Source organism: Phocoena sinus, chromosome 17 (genome assembly GCF_008692025.1).
Source record: "Phocoena sinus isolate mPhoSin1 chromosome 17, mPhoSin1.pri, whole genome shotgun sequence".
Taxonomy (NCBI): domain Eukaryota; kingdom Metazoa; phylum Chordata; class Mammalia; order Artiodactyla; family Phocoenidae; genus Phocoena; species Phocoena sinus.
The window spans coordinates 29389475-29401953 of record NC_045779.1 but is presented as its reverse complement, the minus strand read 5'-3'; the positions used below and the strand labels follow the sequence as shown (position 1 = coordinate 29401953).

Below are 12479 nucleotides of genomic sequence, written 5' to 3'. Positions count from 1 at the left end.
TGGAAAAAGATTGAGAACACAATTCTTCCTCCTTTGGAAATCAAGGCTATTAGATGGATTAAAAGGCCCTGGTTGAGCTCGTCTGGCAGAAGAAAATCCCAAGTTTCCCTAAGGGTTATTGTTCATGAAGGAGAGAGAAGTGTCATAATAGAAATTGTTTCCAAACCATGTTTGTTTAACCAGATGTGCATGAAGCCAAAATGCTGAGATGCTGATGTTTGCAAGAAAGAGAGGGTTTAGAACTGGAGAGTGAGCCGAGTTGCTGTGTGGATGACAGGGTCTTGGTGCTCCGGCCAGGTGTCAAGCCTGTGCCTCTGAGGTGGGAGAGCCAAGTTCAGGACATTACTCCACCAGAGACCTCCCAGCTCCAGGCAATATCAAATGATGAAAATCTCCCAGAGATCTCCATCTGAATTCCAAGACCCAGCTCCACTCAATGACCAGCAAGCTACAGTGCTGGGCACCCGTTGCCAAACAACTAGCAAGACAGGAACACAATCCCACTCACTAGCAGAAAGGCTGCCTAAAATGAACATAAGGTCACTGACATCCCAAAACACACCAGACATGGTCCTGCCTACCAGAAAGACAAGATCCAGCCTCATCCACCAGAACACAGGCACTAGTCCTCTCCACCAGGAAGCTTACACAACACACTGAACCAACCATAGCCACTGGGGGCAGACACCGAAAACAACAAGAACTACAAAACTGTAGCCTGTGAAAAGGAGACCCCAAACACAGTAAGTGAAGCAAAATGAGAAGACAGAGAAACACACAGCAGATGAAGGGGCAAGGTAAATAGCCACCAGACCTAAGTGAAGAGGAAATAGGCAGTCTACCTGAAAAAGAATTCAGAATAATGATAGTAAAGATGATCCAAAATCTTGGAAATACAATGGAGAAAATACAAGAAATGTTTAACAAGGAACTAGAAGAACTAAAGAGCAAACAAACAATGATGAACAGCACAATAAATTAAATTAAAAATTCTCTAGAAGGAATCAATAGCAGAATAACTGAGGCAGAAAAACGAATAAGAGACCTGGAAGATAAAATAGTGGAAATAACTATCACAGAGCAGAATATAGAAAAAAGAATGAAAATAATTGAGGACAGTCTCAGAGAACTCTGGGACCACATTAAATGCACCTACATTCAAATTATAGGGTTCCCAGAAGAAGAGAAAAAGAAAGGGGCTGAGAAAATATTTGAAGAGATTATAGTTGAAAACTTCTCTAATATGGGAAAGGAAATAGTTAATCTAGTCCAGGAAGCACAGAGAGTCCCATACAGGATAAATCCAAGGAGAAACACACCAAGAAACATATTAATCAAACTATCAAAAATAAAATACAAAGAAAACATATTAAAAGCAGCAAGGGAAAAACAACAAGTAACATACAAGTGAATCCACATAAGGTTAACAGCTGATCTTTCAGCATAAATGCTGCAAGCCAGAAAGGATTGTCAGAACATATTTAAAGTGATGAAAAGGAAAAACCTACAACCAAGATTACCCTACCCAGCAAGGATCTCATTCAGATTCGATGGGGAAATTAAAACCTTTACAGGAAGGCAAAACCTTAGAGAATTCAGCCGCACCAAACCAGCTTTACAATAAATGCTAAAGGAACTTCTCTAGGCAGGAAACACAAGAGAAGGAAAAGACATAAAATAACAAACCCAAAACAATTAAGAAAATGGTCATAGGAACATACATATCGATAATTACCTTAAAGGTAAATGGTTTAAATGCTCTCACCAAAAGACATAGACTGACTGAATGGATACAAAAACAAGACCCATATGTATGCTGTCTACAAGAGACCCACGTCAGACCTAGGGACACATACAGACTGAAAGTGAGGGGATGGAAAAAGATATTACATGCAAATGGAAATCAAAAGAAAGCTAGAGTAGCAATTCTCATATCAGGCAAAATAGACTTTAAAATAAAAACTAGTACAAGAGACAAAGAAGGATACTATATCATGATGAAGGGATCAATCCAAGAAGAAGGTATAACAACTGTAAATATTTATACACCCAACATAGGAGCCCCTCAATACACAAGGCAAATGCTAACAGCCATAAAAGGGGAAATCGACAGTAACACAATCATAGTAGGGGACTTTAACACCCCACTTTCACCAATGGACAGATCATCCAAAATGAAAACAAATAAAGAAACACAAGCTTTAAATGACACATTAAACAAGATTGAAAGAAAATTGAAATCGTATCAAGTATCTTTTCCGACCACAACACTATGAGAGTAGATATCAATTGCAGGAAAAAATCTGCAAAAAATACAAACACATGGAGGCTAAAGAATACACTACTTAATAACCAAGAGATCACTGAAGAAATCAAAGAGGAAATCAAAAAATACCTAGAAGCAGAGCTTCCCTGGTGGCGCAGTGGTTGAGAGTCCGTCTGCCAATACAGGGGACAAGGGTTCATGTCCCGGTCCGGGAAGATCCCACATGTTGCAGAGCAGCTAGGCCCATGAGCCATGGCTGCTGAGCCTGCATGTCCAGAGCCTGTGCTCTGCAACGGGAGAGGCCACAACAGTGAGAGGCCCACATACCGCAAAAAGAAAAAAAAAAAACAAAAAACCTAGAAACAAATGACAATGAAAACACGACCACCCAAAACCTATGGGATGCAGCAAAAGCAGTTCCAGGAGGGAAGTTTATAGCAATACAATCCTACCTTAAGAAACAAGAAACATCTCAAATAAACCTAAACTTACACCTAAAGCAATTAGAGAAAGAAGAACCAAAAACTCCAAAGTTAGCAGAAGGAAAGAAATCATAAAGATCAGAGCAGAAATAAATGAAAAAGAAATGAGGAAAACAATAGCAAAGCTCAATAAAACTAAAAGCTGGTCTTCAAGAAGATAAACAAAATTGATAAACCAATAGCCAGACTCATCAAGAAAAAAGAGAGAAGACTCAAATCAATAGAATTAGAAATGAAAAAGTAGAAGTAACAACTGACACTGCAGAAATACAAAGGATCATTAGAGATTACTACAAGCAACTCTATGCCAATAAAATGGACAACCTGGAAGAAACGGACAAATACTTAGAAAAGTACAACCTTCTGAGATTGAACCAGGAGGAAACAGAAACTATGAACTGACCAAACACAAGCACTGAAATTGAAACTGCGATTAAAAATCTTCCAACAAACAAAAGCAAAGTTCTGGATGGCTTCACAGGCGAATTCTATCAAACATTTAGAGAAGAGCTAACACCTATCCTTCTCAAACTCTTCCATAATATAGCAGAGAGAGGAACACTCCCAAACTCATTCTACAAGGCCACCATCACCCTGATACCAAAACCAGACAAAGATGTCACAAAGAAGGAAAACTACAGACCAATATCACTGATGAACATAGATGCAAAAATCCTCAACAAAATACTAGCAAACAGAATCCAACAGCACATTAAAAGGATCATACACCATGATCAAGCGGGGTTTCTCCCAGGAATGCAAGGATTCTTCAATATATGGAAATCAATCAATGTGATACACCATATTAACAAGTTGAAGACAAAAAACCATATGATCATCTCAATAGATGCAGAAAAAGCTTTTGACAAAATACAACACCCATTTATGATAAAAACTCTCCAGAAAGTAGGCATAGAGAGAACTTACCTCAACATAATAAAGGCCATATATGACAAACCCACAGCCAACATTGTTCTCAATGGTGAAAAACTGAAACCATTTCCACTAAGATCAGGAGCAGGACAAGGTTGCCCACTCTCACCACTATTATTCAACATTGTTTTGGAAGTTTTAGCCACAACAATCAGAGAAGAAAAAGAAATAAAAGGAATCCAAATCAGAAAAGAAGAAGTAAAGCTGTCACTGTTTGCAGATGACATGATACTCTACATAGAGAATCTTAAAGATGTTACCAGAAAATTACTAGAGCTAATCAATGAACCTGGTAAATTAGCAGGATACAAAATTAATGCACAGAAATCTCTTGCATTCCTATACACTAATGATGAAATATCTGAAAGAAAAATTAAGGAAACACTTCCATTTACCACTGCAACAAAAAGAATAAACTACCTAGGAATAAACCTACCTAAGGAGACAAAGGCCTTTATGCAGAAAACTATAAGATACTGATGAAAGAAATTAAAGATGATACAAACAGATGGAGAGATATACCATATTCTTGGATTGGAAGAATCAACATTGTGAAAATGACTATACTACCTAAAGCAATCTACAGATTCAGTGCAATCCCTATCAAACTACCACTGTCATTTTTTACAGAACTAGAACAAAACATTTTACAATTTGTATGGAAACAGAAAAGACCCCGAATAGCCAAAGCAATCTTGAGAAAGAAAAACGGAGCTGGAGGAATCATGCTCCCTGACTTCAGACTATACTAGAAAGTGACAGTAATCAAGAAAGTTTGGTACTGGCACAAAAACAGAAATATAGATTAATGGAACAGGATAGAAAGCCCAGAGATAAACCCATGCACATATGGTCACCTTATCTTTGATAAAGGAGGCAAGAATATACAATGGAGAAAAGACAGCCTCTTCAATAAATGGTGCTAGGAAAACTGGACAGCTACATGTAAATTAATGAAATTAGAACACTCCGTAACACCATACAGAAAAATAAACTCAATATGGACTAAAGACCTAAATGTAAGGCCAGACACTATCAAACTCTTAGAGGAAAACATAGGTAGAACACTCTATGACATAAATCACAGCAAGATTCTTATTGACCCACCTCCTAGAGAAATGGGAATAAAAACAAGAAGAAACAAATGAGACCTAATTAAACTTAAAATTTTTGCATAGCAAAGGAAACTATAAACCAGACGAAAAGACAACCCTCAGAATGGGAGAAAATATTTGCAAGTGAAGCAACTGACAAAGGATTAATCTCCAAAATTTAGAAGCAGCTCTTGCAGCTCAATATCAAAAACCAAACAGCCCAATCCAAAAATGGGCAGAAGACCTAAATAGACATTTCTCCAAAGAAGATATACAGATTGCCAACAAACACATGAAAGAATGCTCAACATCACTAATCATTAGAGAAATGCAAGTCAAAACTACAGTGAGGTATCACCTCACACCAGTCAGAACAGCCATCATCAAAATATCTACAAACAATAAATGCTGGATAGGGTGTGGAGAAGAGGGAACCTTCTTGCACTGTTTGTGAGAATGTAAATTGATACAGCCACTATGGAGAACAGTATGGAGGTTCCTTAAAAAACTAAAAATGGAACTACCATATGACCCAGCAATCCCATTACTGAGCATATACCCTGAGAAAAACCATAATTCAAAAACTGTCATGTACCAAAATGTTCATTGTAGCTCTATTTACAATAGCTAGGACATGGAATCAACCTATGTGTCCATCAACAGATGATTGGACAAAGAAGATGTGGCACATATATACAATGGAATATTACTCAGCCATAAAAAGAAGTGAAACTGAGTTATTTGTAGTGAGGTGAATGGACCTAGATAGAGTCTGTCATACAGAGTGAAATAAGTCAGAAATAGAAAAACAAATACTGTATGCTAACACATATATATGGAATCTAAAACAAACAAAAAAAAGTGGTTATGAAGAACCTAGGGGCAGGACAGGAATAAAGACACAGACCTACTAGAGAATGGACTTGAGAACATGGGAAGGGTGAAGGGTAAGCTGGGATGAAGTGAGAGAATGACATGGACTTATATATACTATGAAATGTAAAATAGCTAATGGAAAGCAGCCGCATAGCACAGGGAGATCATCTCGGTGCTTTGTGATCACCTAGAGGGGTGGGATAGGGTGGGTGGGAGGGCGGGAGTCACAAGAGGGAAGAGATATTGGGATACATGCATATGCAGAAACTAACACACCATTGTAAAGCAATTATACTCCAATAAAGATGTTAAAAAAAAAAAGAAAGAAAAAAGAAAGAGAGGGTTTATTCGCAAGGCAGCAAAGTGAGGAGAGAAGAACAAATCTCAGATATGCCTTCCCAAGGGCAGAGGGCTAGGGTATTTGTGGAATAAAGAGTAAATAAGTAGGGCCGTCTGAGGAATGGGGAGCGTGGCTAAAGGTGATTAGAAGAAGGTGCAGTAACCGCAGTTCTGTGCAGAGGTAACTAAGCTACATTCCTCTGCACATTTAAAAGTGGAGTTGCTTAGCATGACCTGAGGGTGGAGTTTTATGCCCTCTGACGTCAAAAGATCACCAAGCAGACCCTTGCTTATGCCCATTTGTAGGGCCAGTGGTCCTAACCTGTCTTAATAGCTAAGCTCAAACTAGACACAGCTGACCCCAGTTCCTGGAAAACAACTGGGGCAACATCTTATTGTTTAGGTGCTGCTTGGAGGATAAGCAAGTCTTCTGTAGATGACCTTAATTAGTGAATGCAGGTGAAATGGATTTGACTGATTGCTCACTGTTTCAGTTCCCCCATTTTTTGATCATTTCTCAGTCTTGGGGAAAGAGGGGCAATGACTTCTCTGGTCACTTTCTGCTGATAAGGGGCACAGACCTAACAAGGGATTGAGGAATGAAACTATCTAGCACTCATTTGAAAATATTCTCTTGCTCTCAGTTTGAACGTTTTGATCCCAATACTAGCTTTTTGCCAGCTGTCAAGACATTCATATGTCCAAAATAGGTAAACCATAGACAAAGATGTACGCTGAAGGGACACACAGAATGCCAGACATAAGGTGGACATTTAGGCTCTTATTTTTAGGGATTTTATCTAGGACACGATCAAGCCTGTGATCCGTGTCTTACTGTTTATGTATTAGAGGGTCTCGATCATTAACAGTTTGGAATAAGCAGCTTCTTCTTCCTTTAATACTCTGCTTCTTCTTACCCTCATACTGCAGCACGTCAGCAGAGAGCTGCTACTTCATGCCCAGGGGACTTACAGTCAGGGCTGCTGTGTGCTTTCTTTCAAGCCAATAATCTTACCAACGTCTGGGAACATGGTCTGGAAAAGATCCTGTTATATTATCACTTTCTCCTTGAGAGGAAGTTAAAGCTGAAATGACCACTGAAAAGTGGGCATCAAGAGTAAAATGGAGATAAATGCTATCTTGTCCATGCAATTAGATCTTGTGTATCCTGTTATAAGGCAAACTAGGTTCTTCATAAGGTGTTTTACACGGCAAGAACCCAAGCCCACTGATTCAGCTTTGCAGTAATTCATTCAATCTACAGATATTTTTGATTGCCATGTGTAAGGAATACTCTGATTGCCCATTCTAAAAGCTTTTATTAAGACCTGTCTACCTTCATTTTCTTGCTTAGCAGAATAGTTTTGAAAAGTTTAATATGGCTTTTAATATACATAATTCTGGCTCTAGACTCCATGAAATATCACTTCTTCTTTACTCCAAATATTTAAAAAGCATTTTAATAAACAACTGGCACTATCTCAACTTCTTTTTTACATTCAAGGATGTTTCCAAGTATTGTCTGAGTAATAATAGGTTTCATAGTCACATGCAAATGCAGCTGTTGACCTAATCAGCAGGACCTTTTCCTTAGACTTGCCAGTGAAGGAGAGTTTATGCCGACTCATTCATATACTTATACGCAGTTTCCATTTTACACATTTTGCTGGAGACCGGGGCAACTAGCCAGGGTAGGGTGGGGAGAGAGGAGAGTGTTCTCTTGCGGGAAGCCAAGTGATCTAAAATGGAACTAAAATTTCTACTTCAATAGCTCCAGACTATTACCAATAGAGCTAACTAGGTTGGCCCTTGCCCTGCTGAATTGGTTTGTGTAGAAAGAGTTAGTTCTGACTCTGGTGAGTGGAAAAGTTTATTGGCCACAATGGACCATTTCCTAAGTCATGAGGTGATGGCTCTTCTGTTTAAGTTAAATCATATTTTCATATGCTCCTATAGTTGCTTGTTTCCCCCCAGTTGTAGCATTCAGAAGTCCCATGATTACCTATTTAATGTTTTCCTTCATCAACTGTGACCTCCAAGAAGGCAAAGACCTCCACACCTGCCTCACAATCCCAGTGTTTAGCACAAGAATGCAGTAAAATTTTATAGAATTTAGTTAAAATACATTTGAATTTTCTTTATAGAAATGGATGACTCAAAATGTATCAATAAGAATAATAATTTAAATACTCTGAGTTTATTCCATTATTACATATTTATAAAAATTGGTTTAGGTCATAGATTTTAATTACGATACAGAAAATTAAAAAAAGAATTGTCGAGTCTCGAGCTCTAGCTGGCAGCCAAGCCTACGAGCTCTGCGATCAGCGGCCGCCATCGACGTTGCTTCGCTTCTTCTGGGCTCATCTGCGCCACTCCCTCGCCACACACTCCGCAGTCCTAAGCCTCTATCATGGTAAAGCTTGCAAAGGCCGGTAAAAATCAAGGTGACCCCAAGAAAATGGCTCCTCTCCCAAAGGAGGTAGAAGAAGATAGTGAAGATGAGGAAATGTCAGAAGATGAAGAGGATGATAGCAGTGGAGAAGAGATTGTTATTCCTCAGAAAAAAGGCAAAAAGTCTACCACAACTCCAGCAAAGAAGATGATGGTTTCCCCAACAAAAAAGGTTGCATTTGCCACATCGGCAAAGAAAGCAGTTGTCACCCCTGGAAAAAAGACAGCTGCTACACCAGCCAAGAAGACAGTTACACCTGCCAAAGCAGTAGCAACACCTGGCAAAAAGGGAGCCACACCAGGCAAAGCATTGGTAGCAACCCCTGGTAAGAAGGGAGCAGCCGCTCCAGCCAAGGGAGCAAAGAATGGCAAGAATGCCAAGAAGGAAGACAGTGATGAGGAAGATGAAGATGACAGTGAAGAGTAGGAGGAGGAGGATGAAGAGGAGGAGGAGGATGAATTCGAGTCCGTGGTGATGAAAGCAGCTGCTGCTCCTGCCTCGGATGACGAGGATGACAAGGATGAGGATGACGGTGAAGACGATGATGAGGATGACGAGGATGACGAGGATGACTCTGAAGAAGAAGCTATGGAGACTGCACCAGCCAAAGGAAAGAAAGCTCCAGCAAAATCTGCTCCTGTGAAGGCAAAGAGCACTGCTGAAGATGAAGATGAGGAGGATGACGAGGAGGAGGAGGAGGAGGACGACCAGGAGGAGGAGGACGAGGAGGAAGAACTTGTCAAAGAAGCATCTGGAAAGCAAAAGAAGGAAATGGCCAAACAAAAAGCAGCTCCCGAAGCCAAGAAACAGAAAGTGGAAGCCACAGAACCAACTACATCTTTCAATCTCTTTGTTGGAAACCTGAACTTCAGTAAATCTGCTCCTGAATTGAAAACGGGTATCAGTGACCTTTTTGTGAAAAATGATCTTGCAGTTGTTGATGTCAGAATTGGTGTGTCTAGGAAGTTTGGCTATGTGGATTTTGAATCTGCTGAAGACCTGGAAAAAGCCTTGGAACTCACTGGTTTAAAAGTCTTTGGCAATGAAATTAAACTAGAAAAACCAAAGGGGAAAGACAGTAAGAAAGAACGAGATGCGAGAACACTTTTGGCTAAAAATCTTCCTTATAAAGTTACTCAGGAAGAATTAAAAGAAGTGTTTGAAGATGCTGTGGAGATCAGATTAGTCAGCAAGGATGGAAAGAGTAAAGGTATTGCTTATATTGAATTTAAGACAGAAGATGAGGCAGAGAGAACCTTGGAAGAAAAGCAGGGAACAGAGATAGATGGGCGATCCATTTCCCTGTACTATACCGGAGAGAAAGGTCAAAGTCAAGACTATAGAGGTGGAAAGAATAGCACTTGAACTGGTGAATCAAAAACCCTGGTTTTAAGCAACCTCTCCTATAGTGCAACGGAAGAAACTCTTCAGGAAGTATTTGAGAAGGCAACGTTTATCAAAGTGCCCCAGAACCAAAGTGGCAAATCTAAAGGGTATGCATTTATAGAATTTGTATCATTTGAAGATGCTAAAGAAGCTTTAAATTCATGTAATAAAAGGGAAACTGAGGGCAGAGCCATCAGGCTGGAGTTGCAAGGACCCAGGGGACAACCTAATGCAAGAAGCCATCCATCCAAAACTCTCTTTGTCAAAGGTCTATCTGAGGATACTACAGAAGAGACATTAAAGGAGTCATTTGATGGCTCTATTCATGCAAGGATAGTCACTGACCGAGAGACTGGATCCTCTAAGGGGTTTGGTTTTGTAGAGTTCAACAGCGAGTAAGAGGCCAAAGCTGCCAAGGAGGCCATGGAAGATGGTGAAATCGATGGAAACAAAGTACTTTGGACTGGGCCAAGCCTAAGGGTGAAGGTGGCTTCGGTGGCCGAGGAGGAGGCCGAGGTGGCGGCCGAGGTGGATTTGGAGGCCGAGGCCAGGGAGGCTTTGGAGGGAGAAGAGGCTTCTGAGGAGGCAGAAGAGGAGGAGGAGACCACAAACCACAAGGAAATAAGATGAAGTTTGAATAGTTTCTTCTATCCCTGTCTTCCCCTCTTCCATTTGAAAGAAAGGACTCTAAGGTTTTTACTCTGTTACCTGCTCAATGACGGAGCCTTCTGAGGACATTCCAAGACAGTATACAGCCCTGTGGTCTACTTGGAAATCCGTATAGATAACATTTCAAGGGAGATAACCCTATTGGTGTTGACTGGATATTCGTATAAACTTTTTAAAGAGATGATTGATAGAGCTAACCCTTATCTGTAAGTTTTGAATTTATATTGTTTCCTCCCATGTACAAAACCATTTTTTTCCTACGGAGCTTTTTGTTTTTGTTTTCGTTTTTGCGTTGGTGGGTTATAAAGGAAAGCAAAATGTTTTATCATGATTTTTGCTTTAGCAACTTTGGGACAAATTAAAAGTCCTAAACTCTGGTGCCAGACTTGTACTTCCTGTCCTAGGGTGTTTCTCCTGGAATATCACTGAGAGTGGAGCATGGCAAATCAGTTCTGCCACTCCAGATCTCCACCCCCTGTGAAAATGCTTATGCTTTGGTTTCAAGTATCCCAGCCATAAGTTTTTGCAGCCCTGTGTATGTCACGTGAAAGGCTCATTGGAAGTCCACTGTGGCCTTAGCCCACTTAGAAACAGGCCTGAGGGGTCAGGTGTCCTGAAAAAGTGCTTTGGAAAGAGGGCCAGGAGCACTTTGGTCTGGCCTTGTTTAGGTATGCATGCGAGAGCGATGACTGATGAGTGTAATTCCTGCTGGATGCATGGGCCAAAATGGAGGCTTTGGGACTGTGAGGCTGGAGAGGAAACTACCAGTCTAGCCGATGGACCTAATATCTTTTGTAATTCCCCCAGCACCCTCAGGTTAAACCAACAAGAAAGGCCGTTAGTTTTGCACTATGATGAGAACGTGGACATTCTGGCTTGTTAAGCATTCCCTTGCCCACCCCCCACTTCCAGTAAAAGGTCACATGAGAGGCCTAGGTCAAGCGATTAACATGATATACTTAGTTGAAAAATGGTGCGCAAGATGGTACAGAATGAAAGTGCCAACTCAAAAATATGGTACTGGTAGACTAGAGGGCAAACTAAAGGATTTGAATTAGCTTAGTTTTGTCCTGGTTATGAGTTGCTGGCAGGATGAGGGAATCTAAACCTTGTGCATATCATGCACCACTCACCAAGTCAAGTCCGTTGTAAGTACTAAAGGTGCAGACCAGGACAAATAACCTGGTTTGAAGGGGTGGAAGATTGGAAGTTTGGGTGCTGCTGGGAAGAAAAATCAAGCCAGCAGAGGGACATCCTCTGGTCAGGCAAACCTAAAAACTAAAATGAACCATTGGAGAGCCTACTGTGTAGCTCAGGGAACTCTACTCAGTGTTCTGTGGTGACCTAAATGGGAAGGAAATCCCAAAAAAGGGGGGATGTATGTATACGTATAGCTGATTCACTTTGCTGTACAGTAGAAATTAACAACATTGTAAAGCAACTATACTCTGATAATTAAAAGCAAAATAATGAAAAAAGGAAAAAAAAAGAAAAGAATTGTCCATGGAATATCTTCAGAAATGAGCCTTTTATATAAATTTTTGTTATACAAGGCAACTTATCTTTCAGATGGAGATGTGTTACTATGCAAAAAGAGAAGAGTTCCATTTTCAGAGGTAATTCAAGGACATATTTGCCAGTAGCCTCCTGTTTTCTATTAGCATTAGGTACAGAACACGAGCTGTTAATGACACTTGTGACATTGCCCATGCCCTTCAAGGTGAAAAATCAAAGGTTTATGAGTCTTGATTGATTGTCTTATTATTTCATGTAAAGAGAAGGCAGCGAGTGATAATTAGGCTTTTAGATTCAGATTTTCAGTGTCACACAGAGGGAAGATTGTAATTCTCACTAATAATTATAAGATTTCTGTATTGAATTATCCACACACCAACCTGCATATTTGCCCATTAATACATGGTCTGTAAAACATGAGAATGTATGTAATATACTGCTTTGACTGCTTAATAGCAACATTT

The 12479-nt window shown here is 40.1% G+C and overlaps 1 pseudogene; it reads left to right on the top strand.

Annotated features, from left to right (window-relative positions):
* The first annotated feature begins 8281 nt into the window (after positions 1–8281).
* Positions 8282–10763, top strand: LOC116742768 (annotated as a pseudogene).
* Positions 10764–12479: the final 1716 nt, after the last annotated feature.